The 23,656-nt window shown below is 38.9% G+C and overlaps 1 protein-coding gene across 3 annotated transcripts in view; it reads right to left on the minus strand.

Annotated features, from left to right (window-relative positions):
- Window positions 1-23,656, minus strand: part of LOC139462427 (ras association domain-containing protein 8-like) — a 78,170-nt gene that overhangs the window by 50,901 nt on the left and 3,613 nt on the right. Inside the window, exon 1 of one of the 3 annotated variants that reach the window (XM_071244135.1) lies at window positions 11,540-11,564. The exons of 1 other annotated variant lie outside the window; for it this stretch is intronic. The gene's annotated coding sequence lies outside the window, so the exon portion shown is untranslated. Of the gene's footprint in view, window positions 1-1,670; window positions 1,753-11,539; window positions 11,565-23,656 lie in introns of those variants that run through there. One more of the 3 variants, XM_071244134.1, reaches the window with a different exon arrangement.

The raw sequence follows: 23,656 nt of genomic DNA on the forward strand, positions 1-23,656 counted from the left end.
AGCAGGCGTCCTCTCAAATATTCTCATGCTCAGCAGACATTGTTACCACACAATCCTCAACCTGAGGACCAATCGGGACTCAAAACCCCAACTTCTTTGTTTGTTGTTTATTGCCAAAGTTATCAATATTCTAAGTATATCATGTCAGTCTGAAGAAGATCCAGGGTAGATCCAGGGTAGAATAGGTCTTCAGAAACCCATGCTTGCCGCAAAAGGCGACTATAATGCTTGTCGTAAAAGGAGACTAACGGGATAGGGTGGTCAGGCTCGCTGAATTGGTTGATGCATGTCATCGATCCCAAATGCATGGATCAATGCTCATATCAATCACTGGATTGTCTGGTCCAGACTCAATTATTTACAGACCGACGTTGTATAGCTGGAATATTGCTGAGTGCGGCGTTAAACTACAAACAAACAACGTTAGTCTGTAAATAATTGAGCATGGACAAGACAAACCAGTGATTGATATTACGAGCAACATCCTTTGCCAGCAAATGATGTCACACAATCAACCAAGTCAACAAGCCTGAACACCAATCTACATAGTTGCCTCTTACGAGTAACTAATATATGTTACTCACAGGGGACCAATGCTATCCAAGAATCCAAATCACAAGACAACAGCACACTATGTATGTCTACCATATTCTTCACACAGTTTTTCATGTCAAAAATCATGAACTCATAAAACTGTCCCAAGAATGTCCATGATACCTTACACACAACATTCATACCTCATATAAGATAAACAGTTTATTACTTTTCATATTGTTACCCCAAAACATTCTGAGCTCAATGTAAGTTAACACAAAGTTCGAAGGAATTTTGCATCCAGAGTTAAATGTCCTGGTAGGCTGCAAGCTACACATGGCTGCCTGAACAGTTTGTCCCGAGTCTGCAGATTTGGTCTTGTACTACACTTTCAACACAACATACATAGTTGGCTGTATACTGTTGGCTGACAACTGCTGTTACCGGATATTTATCTTTACAATTATGAAATATCAGTTTTGAAATAAGCATACAGTATTCTTTGTCAACGAAGTCAGGCCAAAATTAATTTTTTTATATTTTCCTGCAAAGATGGAACCACAATATTAAAAAAGCTTAAAGTTAATTAATTTACACCAAATAATTTTTTGTTTTCACATGTTTAAGCAATTGAATTACAAGTTAAAATGTGTTGTCCAGGCAGATTTAAGTATGATGAGGAGTTCACCTGAAACAATTAATATAATATAACATCTATCATATGAATTGTTTCAGGAAGTTAACCTCATCATGCTTAAATCCGCCTGAACAACACATTTTAACGTTGATATTCTGTTGCTAGTCCATCAGCATACAGACAAAGAAACTCTGTAAACAAGAAATTGTTCCTAATGGCAAACTAGCCTCTTTGAAAGGCAATACATTAATGGATGTAAATGGTTGTCCATGTGCAAATGCTTGTGTGTTATCATGGTTATATTGTCAGCGTGTAAACTGATTATTTAAATAATACATACAAAATAATTCACAGATTTAAACGGATGTGATCCCTAAAGACCATTACAGTTCTTATATTGCTACCTAGATGCAAATATACTTATTCAAAACCAGTAAGAAAGAAAATCCATTATTTCCTTTCATACTAATATTAATAATATCTAAACAAATATACTTACAGCTGATCATTCCTGATCTGACATGGCATCTTTTGCCTTGCAACAGTTTCGTGTACTAACAGAAATCAAAGCCACAAAGAATCATCAAGCCAAGCACAAACAACATCAACCTCCCAGTACCATACATTCATCCAAGCATATCATCACAAAGTGCATAAGCCGTGTGCCCTATTGTAGCCAGTGAAAGACAAATTGATCATAAAGTTGGATTTGTGTTGGTGCTTCAGTGTGTGGAGTTCACTCAGTGTGCCACCGTCACGCTCATCCCAGATCTACTAAGTAATGGCATAGGCAGTAGTTTCTCCATGTACTTAATCTGTACGTGCACTTGATGTCAGTGGAGGTGACGTAAAATTGGGTTTAATGAAGCGTTCCAAATTACTGCACTTATTTAGAGACGTGTGTGTCTGTTATCCCGAGCAATAGACAGAATAACAACAAGTACCATCATTAAACATCTTAATGAGGCTGGCGATCAAACCTACATCCTTCCGCTCTCCAGACTTATCAACCCTTTCACTAACAGAGCCCTAAATCTACCCTTATAATAACATTCACTGTGCAGAGCTGCACCCCTTAGCCATGCCAGTACCTGCTGATCATGGGTTTGAATCCCATTTTGGCTCAGACTATTATCCTTGGTTTGTCAGTGCCATCTTCAGCAAAGTTCTTAACATCAATGATACAACTGAAATATTGCTCAATGTAAAACCCTAAATCACAACAGTCTTGTGATGATTGTGAAAACATATACAAGACCACTAAACAACTAGGCAGCCAACTGTAGGGAACTTGTTGTTTGTTATCAAGATCACCTTCATCTGCAACGATCGGTAGCAGTTGACTATTTGGTGCTCTTTCTCCCAGACACTAGAGAATGAATGAAACTGATCAGGACTTAAGTCTAGAAATAATTGGCAAGTCTAGAAGGCCTCAGCTCAGAAAAATTTAGCATTGTTCTGGGATCCATTTGGATTTTCACTTTTTATTTTGTAGACAAATATTTTCAAATAAGATAAATTATTTCTGGGACTAAACGTTAGTCTAGCTATATATGGACAATGCATGTAAACTGAGGCAATTGTGACAGACCTGTGCACCTATCAGAGAACTATATTTCACTGTAAGTGATGATGAACCATTCACATGTTGTAAAACATTTGGCCAACCATGTGAAGACTATCTGGATAGTGTTCAAGATGGTCTCTGTTGTAGCAGGACCAGTTGCAAGTAACACAACCACTTACTGTCTATTTCTAATGGCCATGTGGCAGATGTAACAGAACCATCCGTAATCAAGAAGGAAATTTGTCAGCCTCAGATCCCGATAGGCTCCATCATGGGAGGCAAAGCGTTCAAGAATGATGACATGTGATGACCCAAGTCTTGAGCAGTTGGAAAACAAATCCTCCTCCATATAAACTTTGATAGAAGATCTGTCAATGCACTGTCTACAGGGTGGGCACGGGTGGCCCAGTTGTCTGAGGCGCCGCGATTCGCTGTGCAGAGTTGCGTCCCTTGTGCACGCCAGAAACCTATGATTGTTGGTTCGAATCCCGGTTCACCCCGATTATGTTTCTAGGTTTGTCAGCACCATACTCGTGCTCGTGGGTTTCACCGAAGTGGTAAACGTCTTAGACCTGCATCACTTCAGGCTTTCCTCCCACACTAAGCTGACACGCCGTGATGTAACTAGAATACTGTTAAAAGCGGCGTTAAACCCAACTCACTCACTGTCTACAGGCAGAAGGTGAGTTGAAACGGTGTTTAACATCATCATGATCATGCTCAACATTACTGGCTTGTACTGCACTTCTAAGTGGGTGTTTGGCTGCTTGTACTAGTCCAGATTTATGCTAGTCCACTGAAATAGCATGCAGTCCGAACCGACTCCGGACCAACCAGTCCTTGTTTTATCACTTTAATGCCATGCTACAGACAGGTTACCCTTCTAATGTGTTTTGGTATGACACAACCAGAGACTGTACTGGGCAGACGCTCTATCCACATACCATGGAGGTTGATATACAGGTATTATTAAGCAGGTTCCTTCAAGTGTGTAGACCCACAGGGGATTCCAGCTCAGAAGAGGTTCCACAAGTACATTTAAGGATGATACATAAAATTATATGAAAATTACCCCATGGCTCCTGTGTATGGCCTATGTGAACAGCAATGGCTCTAGCTCTTTACAATCTTGGCAATCTAGTTAAATTAACATCCATGTATGTGTCATATTCAGGTCATAAAAAACATCCAATATAAATGATGAAATTCTAAGGTCAGTATTGTCAGCTGTCCTGGGTCACGTGCTTGACTCCCATTAACCATGTGCCACAATGCAATGGTTGAGAGATCTGGGGTCCCTTTTCATGAAGCAACTGATGCACTACGTCTGCCAGAAGCCCATAGTTTAACATAGGACTTCGTTAGATGTAGAGCTGTTATTGTTAGTGAAAGGGGCCCTTGATCTGTCAACCACTGCATCAAATGCTTAATGGGGGCCAAGCATACTAAGTCAAAGTATGAACTATATGGCTGAACGTGTTATCTTGTATGTTGATGGAGTGCCAGATGTTGGTGGAATAAACAGCCTCTTGTCCATGCTTACCGAATATCAGCCATCCAGAACTGACTAGATCATGTGTAACACCATCAGGCAACTATTTGCAGTTAAAGTTTACCACTGTAATAGGTTACTTACAGCAGTGTTAGAAATTGGCACTAGTCCTATAGTCCTTGCCAAACTGCCCAATGGTAAAGGTGTCAAAAGGACTAGTAGAAATTTGGCCTTTTTAAGGGTTTTGCTATATGTTATCATTATAAGGACTAGTGGACGAAAACTGATAGTTTCTAACCCTGCTTACAGTTGGTGTTCTATAGCAAATTTTAATCAACACTGTTTAGACCTGGGCAAGAGAAAACAGGAGTGAGTGTACAGCTCTCTGTTGTCTACATCAATGAGTGAGTGAGTTTGGTATAACGCCGCTTTAAACGGTATTTCGTTTGTTTGTTTGTAGTTTAACGCTGCACTCGGCAATATTCCAGCTGGACCAGACAATCCAGTGATTGACATCATGAGTAGTGATCCACACAATTGGGATCGATGACATGGATCAACAACCGGATCCCGTTTGTCGCCTTTACGACAAGCATGGGTTGCTGAAGACCTATTCTACCAAGGATCTTAAAAAGTATTTCCCTTCTATCACAGCTAGTCGGTGTATAGTGGGAGGCTACCTGTGTCCCAAACAAAATAAGAAAATGGCATCCTGTAACTAACAAGATCAGCACACAAGGTGCATGACCAGTCAAAGTAGGATTCACCACCTCAACTTTAGGATGACACAACAAAGAATACATCTTCAGCAACCCATACTTGTCGTAAAAGGTGACTATGCTTGTAGCAAGAGGCAACTAATGGGATGGGTGGTCAGATGCTGATGCATGTCATTGTACCCCATTTGCACAAGTAGCAGGTACTTTGACTCCAGACAAGACAAATCATCATCATCAAATCAGCAGCAACACCAGCATCCCCTCTTATGCAAGTAGTAGGTACTGTGATTCCAGACAAGACCATCATCATCATCATCATCATCATCATCATAATCCCCTCTTACAACAAATAGTGGTTATTCGATTCCAGACAAGACAAATAATTGCTAACAGCTCCTAAACTTCGACAAATCATCAGACAACCAAATAATCAACTTGTTGTGGCCTGAGAATACTCTCCTCTATGTGGACCACTGGGCTATCCAAGCACACATAGTGTTCATGCCCCAGGAAACAGCCACCAGCTGGTACATCCACAGCACATTCCTACCAGCAACCCAAACACACTGACTGTTGTTCTGTTATATACTATTAAACTCAATATCTACTGAATATAATATTAACATTGTCATGCAGAATGCCTTATTTTTCAAAGTTGGGACAAAGAAAAAAATGACACATATAAATAAAGAAAGTTCCGATCTTCAGTTAAATCCTATTTAACAGTGTTTAACAAAGTTTTTCAACAAATCACATTGCGGAACAAATTCATATTCTCCAACAACAATAATTGATAAGGTTATCCAAATAGTTTCTGAAAATGTAGCCAAGATTCCCACCAGCGAGAGGAAATTAAACTCCCGATTAGTACATATCATATATATCTAGTGTATATAGTGTATATATCATTTGTTCAACTACAGGTAACTGGCTTCCTCTTTCGTGAGGGAAAAAGTCTGTATCTTCCATAAAAATCACATTTACAATACATAATAACATACTAATTTGAAACGTCTGATTCAGAGCCCATTGAGTCAGTGCCGGATCAATGTACTCCCCTGAAATTTCAACATCATATATCGTGTGACTTGGCTAGCAGTGGCCAAGAGATTTTGAACGACAATATCAAGCAGCATACCTCTAAAAGCAGGTCAAAGGTCAGGGTCACACCTGGGAACGTGAGAGTATCAACACTTTATCACATCCATATATAACTAGTGATTACACACTTATCAATCACCGAGATCTACAAAGGGTGAGAATGGCTGACTCTAGCCACTGGACAATGTTACTTGTAAGACCACAGTGTGGGGCAGCTATTAATCTTCTAGAGAAGGAAGCATTTTAGATTAAGATAAAATACATTTTCAGAAAATCTGTGTGTGTCTTGGATGAAAAGAATTAAATTTCTGTCTTGATTGCCCTTAAAATATGTGTTGAAAGAATGACCAACATCACATTTATGTCTAGAATCAAAGACGTATAGAGATACACGTCTTTGCTAGAATGAATATGGAACAATAGGTCCACGGAGGGAATAATATAATTATTCACACCAACATGACCAATGTATTGTTAGAGAGCAAAACAAATTCAAAATTCTATTTAGAGGACTGTAGATCAATTAATAATAATAAGAGGTATTCTTTATAACGCGCTAACTTCCACACAACAAAATATGCTGAAAGTGCTGACAACACATATAAATGTGTAAACAAGAGTTATCAAACAAAACTGCTTTTATCAAGTGATGGGGTTCTGAGGACAAGTGGAAGAGCTTTCCATTTTTTGCAGCAGTTACTTGAAAAGTCCGGGCACCAAAGGATTTAAGGTTCCATGTGTAGGTAACCGGATGACGTCACTTCAGGCTAGGAAAATACATGATATATACTCTCTATGGCATAAAACAAACTTTCAAATACCATAGGCACCATAATAAGCACCTACTCTCTGTTGTGTATGGTTTTTATTATGTCAATTTGTTAAGGCCCCAGAACACTTAATACAGTAAATACAGCATGTTAGCACTATCCCATAATTTGATCTACTGAGTTCATATTTAGTGCAAGGCACAAGCCAGTAAGAATAACACGTAAAACGACATCAGAGGAATGTTTAAAATAAAAAGTCAATGAGGAAATGTATGCAAGATTGTATCAAAATGTATTGTTTTGGTTAAAAAGAACTGGTGCATGAAGATCTTGTTTAACACCTAGTCTCTATCACATAAGGTGGCCGACACTTGCTTATAATAAAAACCTGTAAGGCCTCTCAATTGGCAATAAAAAGGCAATATCTTTTTCAGGAGATGGTCAATGACGCTTAAAGAACCCCGACAGTGCCAAAGAAATAACCCTTACAAATCCTCATGAATTCTGCCCAGTTGGAAATACATTGCTATAACAATATTAGAAGTGAAAGTGGTCAATCTCCAGTGAGGAATTGCCTCAATCTGACGAGCACAGCAAGACAGACAATCTCCCGTCTCCACCCTGGTTTTAAGTCAGAGCACCTGCTTTTTGCCAACTGTGTGTTGACCCAGATTACATGTCAGAGTCGGATGAGGTCGGGTCAAGTCAGGTGAAACAACTGGCCACTTGTCATGAGAACCTGAGTTAGGTTGTTCAGATCAGGTGAGATGAAAGGCTCACTATACTGTAATTATCCTATAATACAAACCGGTGAATAATAGGTTTCGGCTGTGAAAATGTTGGTACCCCACAAAATTACATGAAAATAGAAACTACTTTTATGAAGAAATTCATCAGGGAAAGGATATCTAATTTCCATAGAGCATAAAAATACACAAAAAATTTAATATCATTTCAAAATGAGCTGGGTGGTTTTCACTGCAAAAATTATTGGTTTTATGACATGGCAACAGATTAATGTGTGAGAAGGCACAAAGTTACACAGGTTATCATGGTTATAAACATTTACTTCTTGGTGGAATCAACGATCGCACATTTCGTTTTGACAGGACAAGGATCATGATCAGTGTGAATTTGGGATCTGAACCTAAGGGACATAACTCTGCACAATGAGTTGCAGAGTCTTACTTCTGGAGAGTCTTAGAAAAGCATCTGGCTTTATCGTTCCAGAAAATGAAGACTTTAACAATATCAAAGTTTGAATCACAAGTTACGCTAGTTACCTGGAACCAAGGCACCTCGAATCAAGATGAACCAAAGGCCTTACCTGTGTGTTATGTATTCACATCATTACCTCTTTATATCAAAGCCATGCCTCCATGGGGATTCTAACATTGAGATCAGAGTCAGATCAAGGATTTTGAAAAGGGTGGGGTGCACACAATACCCAAGTCACGAAATGACTTGGACAAGTGCGCAAATAACAAGTAAGATGAATGAAAAAAGAGGGGTAAGCACCCCTGTGTGCTCCTCTATACCTGCCAGGGGATTTCATCTCCAGCTGTCTGTTTGTCATTTAGGCCTTTCATTATTGGATTGAGTGGACAGGCATGGTGACTTGACCGATTGTATGTCATCGTTCTGTAACTGCTTAGAAGGTGCCTTACATCAATCACTAGTTCTTCTAGTCCAGACTCCAATTATCTACAGGTTGCTACAGGTGCAGTGTTGATTTAAAAGGCAAACCAAAACCCAAAACCCAATGCTATTACACTACTTACGGTACACCCACAGAAGCTCAATCGTGGGAAAGTATGACTGATATAAATACACCTGACTGTTTAAGTATAGGTACAGGGGCACAATGGCACAGGGCTTGGTGTATGCCAAATAGTGGGGTGTTACATGCATAGAGTGATAAGTATCTTTATAACCTAGTTGATATTGTGTTAGTGTTTACCCTGGGAGCTTGCACCAGTATGGCTGACTGGGCTATAAATATCGTAATGCACCCTGCCATGTGAAAGTGAAGTGTTGATATAAGTTAAAGAACTGTGGTGTTGAAAACTAGGTGAAGTTAGCGTGTCATTGCTGCTAGACAAAATAAATAAATGCATCAGTCCCAAATACTAAATGTTCATACATATTTACTGACAGAAGGTGAAAATGAGTGGCCATTTGTGGCATTACTCCAGCCAAATCAAGGCACGGACATCAACAGTAGGCTTGACACATTGTACCAGTGAGTGAGTGAGTATGGTTTTACACCTCTTTTAGCAATATTCCAGCAATATCACGGCAGGGGACACCAGAAATGGGCTTCACACACCCAAGTAAGGAATCAAACCCAGCCTTGGTAGGCCTTGGTAAGCCTTGATAAGCAAGTTTTTTAAACATGAGGCAACCTGACCGCTACTTGCTAAGTAAAAACAAAGATGAAGGTAGAAGCTGTTTGTATGGTCTTAACATATGTTGTTGTTTTCAAATATGACTGATCTTTTTACCAAATCATTAACAACAAATTACAAAATATTCCAGTCAACTTGATGACCTTTTCAATCTGTACGTACAATATAAGGAAGTATTTTATGTTTCTGTTGTAGCTTCCCTGAAACAAAGACACTATTCCTGGTACAAGTTTCCTTAAAGATATTCAAAGCTTTTTATCTTATACCAACACTCAATGAAAACCGTATGATACTGCATATCTATAAAGCGACATAAGGCAACCCCCCCTGTACAAGCCTTCAAAATTTATACTAATTTATATACCCCCGTCTATAAAGCGAATCGGAATGAAGCATGTCACCAGAGCATACACAATCGCTACATCTGTAACAAAAACGTGTTTTCCGCAGAAAAAAATTGCATTGTATCCAACTTCCTTATTTCAACATGGAGTTACAACAGAATGGAAGCATGGAGACTGCTTTGTAGGGATAGTAAATTGAGTTGAAAGCCACTTATGCAATATTCCTGCGGATCAGTATCTACTAACAAATCCTGATGCCGGGATGAATATAGATGACACTGACACAAAGATACACAACACTGCCATCTAAATATCTAGTTATCTAGGGTCCTATGCTGCTTTTAGCCATATTCCCACACTGACACAGTAAGACACACTATCCATTAGCAGTGTACCCATATGGGAATCAAACCCAAACATTCATGGTGAATGCCGTAACCACTTGGCTAACCTTCCACCAATCATAAGCAGTGGTGGATCCGGGGTCTTGTAAAAGTGACTTGGCCATGGTCCATGGGCACAGTAAACATGTAAGGTGTTTGAAAAAATAGGGGGAAGAGGCAAGAGCTGGTGCTCACTCCCTACACACCTCCTCTGATCTGCCAGTGTTAAGTCTATGTTTAAGATAGGGAGTTACGACTGTTACTGCACCAAGATCGCTTGTGGATGAGGATTTGATCACTTTGTGAAATAAAGTTGTGAGATCACAGCCCTGTATTACCCAGCCACTGTGGTGAATGCAGATTTAGAGCAACAGATGTATTCCACAAAGCAATGTTCACATCGCAGTTGTAACACCTCCTAGATATGCACATAGACACCAGCATCACATCGCTTAAACAGGGCATCAGGCTACAGTCTTCCAAGCCTGATATACCTAGACTTTACACAGCTGGGTCAGCAGCACTGCACTGTGAGGCAGGGCACCACTCTACACTGCAATGTGCAGCGTTCTTTTATAGATTACTTAGTTCACTGCTGCCTCAAATTTAATAAATGTGGAATGTATCAAAATCAAAATTCAGCAATAAAAAAGTAGACCAACAGGCAGGTATCTGTAGGGTCTGGGACAGGCAGGCGTCTGTAGAGTCTGGGACAGGCAGGTATCTGTAGGGTCTGAGACAGGCAGGTGTCTGTAGGGTCTGAGACAGGCAGGTATCTGTAGGGTCTGAGACAGGTAGGGTCTGAGACAGGCAGGTGTCTGTAGAGTCTGGGACAGGCAGGTGTCTGTAGGGTCTGAGACAGGCAGGTCTGTGTAGGGTCTGAGACAAGCAGGTGTCTGTAGGGTCTGAGACAGGCAGGTGTCTGTAGGGTCTGAGACAGGCAGGTGTTTGTAGGGTCTGAGACAGGCAGGTGTCTGTAGGGTCTGAGACAGGCAGGTGTCTGTAGGGTCTGAGACAAGCAGGTGTCTGTAGGGTCTGAGACAGGCAGGTGTTTGTAGGGTCTGAGACAGGCAGGTGTTTGTAGGGTCTGAGACAGGCAGGTGTCTGTAGGGTCTGAGACAGGCAGGTGTCTGTAGGGTCTGAGACAGGCAGGTATCTGTAGGGTCTGAGACAGGCAGGTGTCTGTAGGGTCTGAGACAGGCAGGTGTCTGTAGGGTCTGAGACAGGCAGGTGTCTGTAGGGTCCGGGACAGGCAGGTGTCTGTAGGGTCTGAGATGGGCAGGTGTCTGTAGGGTCTGAGACAAGCTGGTGTCTGTAGGGTCTGGGACAGGTAGGTATTTACTGGTCAGTGTGTGGGACTGCAGTATTTCTGCAGCCATGTCTGTGTGTACAAAATGTAATCTCAAAACCTGCATGCTTCTGCCTTGGGTTCAAATAGATCTACTTGTGCAAAGGACAAACGAGCATTTCTGCATCAATTAACCTTTGTCATGCTTACTTAAAATGAAATCCCACATTTGTAGTAATTCACAGACACACATCAGTGACATTTCTGTTCAGAGTACAGAACATGCCTGAACCTACCTTAATGGGACTGCACTGTGACAAACATGTATTCAAAACGTATGACATTCTCGTGTGCATACATATCTGTCATTAACAAAGATTAACAAAGAAAAAACACCGGAAAAACTCACTCCCACAAAACACTCCCTGTATCGCTCCTCCACACCATACAAGAATACACCCGAATCATACCAGGTCAAAACTCTTATACTTCATAAATACCACATCATTCAGTTCAGCTTTATGAATAATCTTATACATTAAAGTTTAATGTGTCAAATATTTACATCAATAGAAAAACTTAAGTGAACACTGTCTCTAAGTGGATGTCTGACAGTAATAACAACTACGTGCTATATACAGACACAGCCTTGTTTAGCTGCAGTGGAAGACAGTAGGTGTCCCACTAGCCAGGCATGCTGCCAAGATTTACCTACGGTATTTGTGGCCGGCTAGAAATAGGCTAGCGCTGTCAAACACACATTCCTGTTGAATGAATTCCGAGCATGTCGTTTCAATGGCAGATTGTGCAATCAGGACAATGAGTATGTTTGACTTCCTCAAATATCCGGAGAAGACGGCCGCGTAGCATCACACTGACATTGTCAGGAGTGAATACTGATGATGCTTTGCATTGGCCAAAACAATATTGTCTAACTCCTATTACAATTACCTTATACAATAATCAACAACTTACATTTGAGTATATTTTCATTAAAAAAGAGTTTCAAGAAAAGAATAAATTTATGCTAATTTTTAATTTTCAACTGTTATGAATATGCCAAAATGGTCATCTATTTTGAAAACCCCATAACTTTATCCTTGATATTCTATTGATCAAGGAATAGTAAAGTTGTGTCTTTCAAGTGTGCACAGGGCACGGATAAAGATGTTTCCTTTGGCAGGTGGGAGGTGTGTCAACAGAAGAAATAAGGGGTGGTTGGGGAGCCTAGTGGTTAAAGCATTCAGTCTCATCACACTGAAGGTTGGGTTTGATTCCCCACATGTGGACAATGTGTGAAGGCCATTTCTGGAGTACCCCTCCTTGTCATTGCTGAAATATTGCAATACGTGCAGTAAAACCATACTCACTCACCCACTCACTCACTCAAAGAGAAATGAAAACTTATCAAATCAGTTCATTAAGCATGTTCATATATACTGATGGAAACGAATACGGGAACAACGAAAAACATATAGGGAAAAATGCTTTACTGTCACAGAGCTCCAGATAAGCTTTTGGTGTTGTGGGTATTTTACCCATGCATTTTAAAATCATTGGGTATCAGTAATTCTAGGTGCGTATTCAAATTTCTGTTACCCACTAGTTTTTACACATGTGGGTATTTAAGTTAAATATTTAAAAACACTATTCATCTAGTCCCTGCAAACTGATGTCGTGTGGGTTCGAGAGCTTTATAGGACTCAAAAATACCACGATACATCCACAAGAAAGTGTGATGGCAAATGATCATGATGAGTTTGGCAAGGTTGACGGAATGCCAACTTATAATTTCAATATAAGTTGCTCATTTGCTAATCAAATACGCAGGGTTACTTCACAATATTTTGATGATACGCACAAGTTTTATTTTTGTAGCGTATCTGTAATGTTCGTTGCGTATTTGATACGCTTGGATTATATTTTACTGCGTATTTCTGCATTTCTGATGCGTATTTCACGCAGATACGCAGCTTATCTGGAGCTCTGCTGTCAACATGGTCATACAAATTCCACGCGTCAGAATCAAATGTTGAGATGTGTTTGTGTGCACTGTTGTTTACATGGCGAATATGGTAAATTCAATAACCATTCTACATACATTGCCACACCTCCTTAAAAATGAATTCTACATATACTTCTAATGCAACAATGATCATGTCTGTTCATGTTCGAGCTGCATTGACATTACCGAGGGAAGCAACAATGGACAAGGATTGATTTCCAGGAAGCACACTCACAAACTGAGTAACTTATTCAAGATCATTAATATCTGCCACCTTCTGCTCATATAGTTTACATTTACTACACATCATAATGATGCTACAAGGGGATTCTGGGGTAGAATAGGTCCCCCCAACACCCTCATAATGCTTGTAGTAAGAGCCAAAATAGGGTAGAATAGGTCCCCAGCATTTTGGCTCTTACGACAAGCATAGGCTGATGAGGACCTATTCTACCCTATTTTGGCTCTTATGATAAGCATAGGCTTCTAGGGGCCTATGATATACTATTTTGGCTCTTACAACAAGCATAGGGTGCTGGGGATCTATTCTACCCTATTTTGGCTCTTATGATAAGCATAGGCTTCTGGGGACCTATTATACACTATTTAGGCTTTAATACAAGCATAGGCTGCTAGGGATCTATTCTACCCTATTTTGGCTCTTACGATAAGCATAGCCTTCTGGGGATCTATTCTACCCTATTTGGGCTCTTTCGACAAGCATAGGGTGCTAGGGTACTGTTCTATAGGTCCCCAGTACTCCATGAAGGCTATTTATTGACGATTGGCAGATCATAAATAAGTGATTTGGGTGATTTTGTGTCATTGTTGCTCATCTTATCAATCACTAGTTAACCCCATCCAGATTTTTTATTGACAAGCTGTGCGAAACAACTTAAGTATTGCTACCCATGACATAATAACAACATTCCCATTCCTGCACAATAATCCAAAAATCTGTTGCAATGAAACAGTAGTTACTGTCATGATCATGCTGTTAAAACATTATAATGGGATAAACAATAAATATTGAAAGTTGATCTCCAAACTCAAAATACGCCAGTTCAAATTAAGTGCATAGAATCAAGCGCCCCTGGCGATATCTTCTTCACCAAGTTGGCGTGTTGAGAGTTTCCACTGTAATGCAAACACTAGACATTTTATAATGTTTGTTGAGATTGACAAAAATGCCACATAACCAAACTATGCAACATCGACAATAAATTCCTGGAAGCTGTCATGTCAACAGCAATGCCCCTACACTGGGGTATGTCATGCTGTGATCGTCACGTCATGTCAATAGTGAACACATGACAACTACATCATGTCAGTACCAAGTTAATCATAACAGTTAGGCAACTCAACTGCAATTAAAACAGCATCAAATAAAATGTGAAAATTAAGAACTATTTGTTAATATAAACACCAATGCAAACCAGCTGTCTTTGATTTGAAATATCAACACTTTTATCAGGTGAATATTGATGGAAAGATATTACGGTATATTGCTGTATCAATTAAGGATACAAAAAAAGAGCATAACCGACTCCCAATTGGTATTTAATGTGACTGATTTTTGTTTATGTGTTTGTTGTTTAATGCTACACTAAGCAATATTCCACCTATATGACACAGGACTGCAAATAACCAAGTCTAGGTCAGATAATCCAGTGATTGATATTGTAAGCAACAATCCAAGCCATGGGGTCATGATGACTTGCTACCAACTAAGTCACCACAATTTGGTCACCGTTTACAGCCAGCAAAGTTTACTGGGGACCTATTCTAACCCAGAATCTCCACGGGTCATGTGCATGAACTGTTGAACATTTCAATACTTTACACACACACACACCTTCCACACTGCACCAGCAGGGGACAAAATTCCTTGCCTATCGCATGCCTAAAATCATAATGTCACTGCTAAATAAGCACCCTGTACTTTAAGTAAACACCTAGATATCACATTTGATAAATGTCAAGCTCCTTATGAAGAGTCACAGATTGTGAAGTCAGAGAGAAAGAGGCTAGCTTGGCAAACCAAATGAAACTGTAAAAAAAACATAAACAGGCTAATACACAAAAAATTAATATAACCATTTCCTTTTTGTGATACGTTCTTCTGGGGGCGGTCGGGTAGCCCAGTGGTTAAAGCGTTCACTTGTCACGCCGAAGACCCAAGTTCGATTCCCGACATGGGTACAATGTGTGAAACCCATTTCTGGTGTCCCCATTCATGATATTGCTGTAATATTGCTAAACATCTTTATTTACAGACTGCCTTCATACAGCTGGAATATTGCAGAGTGCGGCGTTAAACAACAAAGAAAGAAAGAAATTCAGAGGGTTCTTAGACTAATACAGACGACTAGTGGAATAACTATTTTACTAGTTCTCAGAGTTTGTAGCAAGTCCTGCTTCAACAAGATACAAATGTTTACATTTTCTGTCAGTTTTATTCAGTTCCAGTTTGTATCAAAATTGGAGCTTTGAGAACAGGTTCTGAGTTATAGCCCTCTGATGCTACTAGTCAATGAGGTATACCAGTATTGCATTCTTACTTGTCCTCAGCACAATTTAGTAGTCTAGGGCTAGTGGACTAGCATGAATTTCAAAGGCTGCTGTTTCGTTTATCTTTTGGAAAACTTCAACATTTTAGTAATTCCTCTGTAAGTTAAGCAACTGAACATTGTTGAAACAGCAGTAGAAGGAATACTTGGATCGTTTGACAAATGAAACAGCAGTGGAAGGAGTACTTGGATCCTTTGACATATGAAACAGCAGTAGAAGGAGTACTTGGATCCTTTGACAAAATGAAACAGCAGTAGAGGGAGTACTTGGATCCTTTGACATATGAAACAGCAATAGAAGGAGTACTTGGATCCTTTGACATATGAAACAGCAATAGAAGGAGTACTTGGATCCTTTGACATATGAAACAGCAGTAGAAGGAGTTCTTGGATCCTTTTACAAATGAAACAGCAGTAGAAGGAGTACTTGGATCCTTTGACAAAATGAAACAGCAATAGAAGGAGTAGTTGGATCCTTTGACAAATGAAACGGCAGTAGAAGGAGTAGTTGGATCCTTTGACATATGAAACAGCAATAGAAGGAGTAGTTGGATCCTTTGACATATGAAACAGCAATAGAAGGAGTAGTTGGATCCTTTTACAAATGAAACAGCAATAGAAGGAGTAGTTGGATCCTTGACATATGAAACAGCAGCGGAAGGAGTACTTGTATCCTTTGACAAATGAAACAGCAGTGGGAGTACTTGCTTCCTATGACAAATGAAACAGCAGTAGAAGGAGTACTTGGATCCTTTGACATATGAAACAGCAGTGGAAGTACTTGGATCCTTTGACAAATGAAACAGCAGTGGAAGGAGTACTTGTATCCTTTGACAAATGAAACAGCAGTGGGAGTACTTGCTTCCTATGACAAATGAAACAGCAGTAGAAGGAGTACTTGGATCCTTTGACATATGAAACAGCAGTGGAAGTACTTGGATCCTTTGACAAATGAAACAGCAGTAGACATGGTAGAAGGAGTACTTGGATCCTTTGACATATGAAACAGCAGTAGAAAGAGTAGTTGGATCCTTTGACATATGAAACAGCAGTAGAAGGAGTACTTGGATCCTTTGACAAATGAAACAGCAGTAGAAGGAGTACTTGGATCCTTTGACATATGAAACAGCAGTAGAAAGAGTAGTTGGATCCTTTGATATATGAAACAGCAGTAGAAAGAGTACTTGGATCCTTTGACATATGAAACAGCAGTAGAAGGAGTTGTTGGATCATTTGACATATGAAACAGTGGTAGAAGGAGTACTTGGATCCTTTGACATATGAAACAGCAGTAGAAAGAGTAGTTGGATCCTTTGACATATGAAACAGCAGTAGAAGGAGTTGTTGGATCATTTGACATATGAAACAGTGGTAGAAGGAGTACTTGGATCCTTTGACATATGATACACAGCGGAAGGAGTACTTGGATCCTTTCACATATGAAACAGCAGTGGGAGTACTTGTTTCCTTTGACAAATGAAACAGCTGTATCCAGTTTCATAATTTGGCCATTCACAGAAAACAAGAAACTCAAGGATTGACTGTGTGTATTTTTTCGGTTCATTGAGGTATGAATCGAAAAACCGATGTGCAAACTGTATGAATCGGTGTAGCGTAGTAAAAGTAGCGCTTCAGTTGGTGCGGCTTAATTTTTTTATTCATTGGGAAATGAATGCAATAACACATTCAGCTAATCAGAATGTAGGAATTACAATGAACACAACGAAAATGTTATTATTAAAGATATGGTTATGTAAAAACCATACTCTCCTAACAACTGTTTTGGTGACAGATCACATTATCTTGACATAAACAGCCTAAGTTGTAGATGCATTTCAATAATTGTGTCTTCAAGCCACTGAAAAACACTTCAAACATATTGGATGCACTTCAAATGTCAAGAAAATAAGAAAAAATGTGCAAGGGTTTTGAAACATCTCATAAACATAGAAGGCCAATGCTAATGATTATGTAAATTCTCAAAGCATTTGTTCAGTATTTGTGCCAAATGTTTCTCATGTATTACACATAGCAGTTACCATTATAGCAGAATACCTTTAACATAGCCAGATATCTTCACATGAAAAACAATATTCTCCAAACATGTTTTACTTGTTTAAGCCATACAGATATAAAGATTAAACATAAACTAAATGAATAGAAGTTCATATAAATTTTTAGTTCCCTTTTAAAAACATCAAAAACATGTAAGAAAATACAGGAATATTTTCAGAGCCTCTACATTCCAAACAGACGGAGTGTGATCCGCCTTCAAGGAGATGCTGAGATTTCTCAAAGGAAACAAGATCTATTTGTGACTAGGTATTTGTGAGACTGTTAAAAAATAACTGACGCTCTGTAAGTCCATGACTCATGGTAAGTTATACTAATAAATTAGTTCGTTTGTCACAACAAGTTGAGCAAGTTTAGAGTGGAAGATCTGTATGGCTGTGGCACAAACTTAACGCAGAGTATCTGGTAATAAGTTGAATTAGTGACAGGTACAAGTGTTTCAGGCAAAATCTAACACTGACACATCATTAGACAAACATATATAGTTTTAAAAAATGAAAATATTTTCATAGAAAAAAACAGTGGTTAAATTAAGTAAGGATAAGATATATTGATGAACAACTTCTTTATTACAATTAGGAGCAACGTTACTGTATTCACAGACAAGCACCATGGGTGCTTAGTAATTTCACAAAGGGGTACTTATTAAAACCATAACAACAAGACAATTTGTTTTCAGAGATCAAGTGGTAGTGAACAAACTCAGTCCAAAGGTCAATGAAACTAAAACCTCAATTTATTTACAGATCCAAGGAATGGCTGAACATTCTAAATTAAAACTTTGCATGAAAAGCCCTTTTTCTACACAGTCAAACATGGACAGGTACAATTATTGTATCTGTACAGAGTGGCTGGTCAATCATTGACTAAACTGGTCATCAGTACATCACTGTAGTACAGGGAACCTGCAGAGTGTAATTTGTTGCAGAGAACAGCTCTCTACCCAGGTGTAACAAATGTCATCATGTCCAGGGCATGACTGGAGCTCTCGTCAAATGGAGGTATTATAAGAAGATGGCTGCAGAGGCTAAACATATTGACACAAGTAATTCTCCTTCAATCACAGGGGATGTATGCAAATATCTCGTTACGACAAATTTGCCTAACATACAGAAGTGACAATGGACTTGAACCGTGGAACGAAGAGCCCTGATGTCTTCTACAGAAAGTTAACTGTTCGGATATCATTCATGGAACTGTGCCAAAGTTGAATTAGATTCAGAGACAAGATTAAAAATACAGTTGGAAAATGCTCTTTGTCCAAAATGTTTGATCTGCAGCCAATGATAACTATCCAGCAAGGGCTGGTACCCAAACCCCTATCACCAGACCCACCCTGGGTACCTGCTGTAATTCTCAAAAGTTGGGTAGAAAATGTCCGATTGGGAACTGTCTTACCGGTGTCCTGGCAAAAACCATTCTGATTCAGGCAACCGATCTGATCATGAATACACAGAAATTGACTGAAGCTTGATCTTTACTCAAACATATAAAAGTCAGAAGGAATATATGCATTGGTCAGAAAAAAAAATGCAAACATTAGTGACTTGCAGTGTAACCATGGAATTTTATTGTTATTGTCATTAAACAAAACATCACATAGCTGACCATGGGTCCAGATAGCCCTTTGGGTGTCCAGGTCCTATTCAGGACCCACCAGACGCAAGTACCTGAGTTACCCATGCCAGTTCCACTTCTAGCACATAACTTTCTTGAACTTTTCATCATTATATTTCATATTACAGGAGGGGCGGTCGGGTAGCCTAGTGGTTAAAGTGTTTGCACGTCATGCTTAAAACCCAGGTTTGATTCCCGACATGGGTACAATGTGTGAAGCCCATTTCTGGTGTCCCCCGCCGTGATATTGCTGGAATATTGCTAAAAGCGGCGTAAAACTATACTCACTCACTCACTCATATTACAGGTAACTAACTGGAAGATAATAAAATCATCCCAATCTGACCTGACAATATCATGCACACTATACATGGAGACTCAATTGCTCTTTCATCTAATATATCATGTTATCATCAGACACTAACATTGTTAATTTACTGTAAGCGAAATGTGTAGCAGGCACCGACTTTGTATTACCGGTAGCTGTATCATTTATGAAAGATTTATTTTATTTTTCCTTTCAGCATGTCTTCAAATGGCTATCTACATAATGTATTTTGTTGTCAGTGTTTAAGTCTATTAAGGCTGGATAAGACGAAACTTTGTATGTAAACGTCTCTTAAAAATATACACTATCTATTCTAAAAAGAAAAATCTGATAACAGACTGCTAAACCAAAGCAAAAAGAATTAATCTGTTGTCCTACTATTCTATGGGTTCTGTAGAGATGAGTCTGCCAGACATAAGCCAATGAGTTCTTAATAAAACATACCATGTAATGTTATTGGAAAGGATTACTTCAAATATATCCCTACCTACATCAATACAATTGCAACATGTTAAGGCTAGTCAGACAGAATGCTGATCAGGCGATTATCCCGACTGATCCCAACCCACTCCCCGACGGATCAGTGAGGCGTGGCTGTTCCACGTGAATACAGTAATAGATTGGCGTGCAATTAGCAGCGTTCATCGGATGGAGGGTTCAACAGCGATGTGCTGGAGACGTGACCCAACATGCCAATAGCATCTCGGTGAACTTCCCGCCTACCATACATCTACACAGCACTTCAAGTTCAGAATATTACATAGTGAAGATCATCATCAAATTTATGGACTTTTAGACCCAAATAAATATGTACAAGGATAGAATTGACTTTCGAAGTATTTACATGTGATAACATATCAAATATCAATAGCACATGGAACAGAGACGGATCCTTGATTATAGAGTTTTCTAATATAGCGCCCCCAATACCTTCAGCTATTTACCAATGTTAGGACGGAAAACCTTGACTTTAATTTTGAACACTTTTAATGAGGAAACTGTATCTGGATGGTACAACTACCCTAATATTGAGCCTAAATATTGTTATCTTTCCTTATATATATTTTCTGGTGTCCCCTGCCGTGATATTGTTGGAATATTACTAAAAGCGGCGTAAAACCAAACTCCCTCACTCACTCTTTCCTGATATGGTGTGGGATGCAATGGCTAGTCTTAAACCTCTTCTTGGAACTGTTAAATTCATGCATTAATCAGTAAGGGCAACTTTTGTGGCCCAATAAAATTTGGCAAGTCTTTACACTGCAACAATGGCGATTTCATGGGCTTTTCATCAGTAGGTTGCTTGAAATATTCTTCATGGCTTAACAAGCCCTGATTATTATTATCTATTAAATATTATTATTAAGATGCTCTGAAAGGACAAACATTTGTCTTTTTCATTTTATGTTTTTAAGAAACATAAAGAATGACGAGTTCCAACAACAGTTATTAATTATCAAAATTTATTAATTTTTTTTACATCTATCAATACTACAGATAGAATAAGTTGGCATCAGTGCCAAATATTAATGTCTTAACATGTCATTAATATAGTTGACAATCATGATGCATCAATAATTTCATCAACTGTTACCCTGGTTAAACCTTCATGTCTTTTTCTATACCTGTCTTCAGCCAGTTTAAATATACATATACAGTATTACTGATTATTATACCATATACAGTTGTTCATTGACATGTTTTGTGTATTATAAATATGTATTACATGTTTAAGTTGCAATGTAACTCACTTCCAAATGCAGTGTACATAACCCAAGTGCATACATGCTTTACAGCTGTTGCATGTACATATGCATCCTTCCAAAAGACGTTAAAAGATGACCTACCTGGTGCTCAACATTAGTGGAAAAATGGATTGACTTTTTGGCTCAGAAAAGGGTATCTGAGTGAAGTATCCATGGTAAACTGCAGCATGGTATTTCAGTGGGTTAGCACTATAAAACTACTATTTGTCCGGACTTGTATGCATGCACGCTCGCACGCTGCTTAGCAGCTATGTAAGTGTAAAATTATTTTGAATACGACGTTAAGCCTCGCCCTTACCTTTAAAAACCTGTTGCATAAAATACATATCTGCCATCTTTCCCGGTACTTAACTCCCTGTTAAATTTATCCCTTCTTCTTGTCAGTATTTCACCTACTAGACTTTTGTACAATCCCATTTTTCTTTGGAAATTATGTTCATATGTTGTATTTATACATGTTTATTATAGGTTGTTTATGTTAAAAATACTCAAATATTATACAAAAATGTAAATGAGAGCCACATAAATGTGTTTTGCTCAATCCCATTGTTCATTCAGACAATAAACATGTTAAAACTAAACCCTGAAACCAAGTTATCCAAAAATTCTCAAGCAGGTCTAGTTTCAAGTTTGTCACAATAATAGATCTTCAGAACATAAATCTGATCTGTATAGAATAGATCTGAACATAAAGAATTGGCTCATTTCTAATATATACTAAAACATAATTTAACACTTCAAAACCATAACTATTTTCATTTCAGAGACTTAATGTAAGTCTACAAATGTGTATGTCTACAAATGTCTAAGCTACAAGACTTACAAAACAAAGATAATATATTTACATCTGTAGAAGGATGAATGACATCATCTAACTCTATACACTGACAGAAACTCTTCCTTTGAGACCAACAGCAACTAACAGCAACAAACATCGTCTTCAGTTTTTCTCTATTTTCTTGTCTTTGCATGATCAGCATGTTCGACTTAGCGTCCCTTAATTTACACAGGGAGGTAGGTCTCTCACCGTGTACAAGTGATGCTCAGAGCCGACCTTCAGCATTGCTGCAGAGAGCCAGGACTCCCTGTTACGAGGGTTCCAAATACTCTGACCTCTGACCTTACACAAGGCTGAGTCAACTCTTGCTTTGACAGTGGACAAAGAGAAGCAGTTATCCTCACAGTGTCAAACTGCGCTGATTTGGGGGAACCAGCGCTTAGAGAGGTGTGAACAACGACAAACTCAACATTGAGTTCTGAGGGGACACTGGTGGTCATCAGCATGATCAGCTGTAAACCAACACAACAGTATAACAAGGACAGCCCCTGCAGGGAGTTATCTTGGATTCCAAACTAAATGCACTTGGCAGGCAACTTGGGAAAAAAACCATTCATTTGTTACAATTGTATTTTGTGCCAAAAAATGTTTTCCATAAATTGAGTTCATATTTTCTAAAATACTGAATCTTCACATTGAATTAGGAGATAATCATACTGTGTTTTCAATGTAGAGCTAGGTTACCGGTAGATTTAACCCCTGCTAAATTGAATTTGGAACCGAACGCGCAGCAAGCTTTGCAAGGCTTTCGCTCTACATCACACATCACCATAATGACGTCATATCGCTCATTGTGACACAAAAAATATGACGTCACAGTCATATTTTATGAAAGCACCAAAATTCCAAGCTCTCTGTTGTCTCCAAAACGTAAATACATTCCATTTGTTGATTTCTGTCGTGTTTTTCTGCATGAAATGTATTGCCACACATCCTTTGAATATTGTAGTAACCGCATACGTGCATTTTGTAACCTGTAATTGTAGATATAATTATTTAAATATGCCTACCGACAATGACTGAAAATAGTAGTATTCTATGAATATTAGCTTCCACAGTGATGCGGTCGTCAAACCAGCTGTTTTAATCAGAGGGGGTTTATTGTGATTTAATAGCCTCTGATTGACCTATCAGAATCGAGTAACTTCCAAATTCATGGTAGAATTCAATGTAATAATGTAAAACTAATCATTTCAGCCTCTTCATCATATTCATT

This window comes from Haliotis cracherodii, unplaced genomic scaffold (assembly GCF_022045235.1).
Source record: "Haliotis cracherodii isolate W230 unplaced genomic scaffold, xgHalCrac1.p SCAF_15, whole genome shotgun sequence".
In the NCBI taxonomy this organism is placed as follows: Eukaryota; Metazoa; Mollusca; class Gastropoda; order Lepetellida; family Haliotidae; genus Haliotis; species Haliotis cracherodii.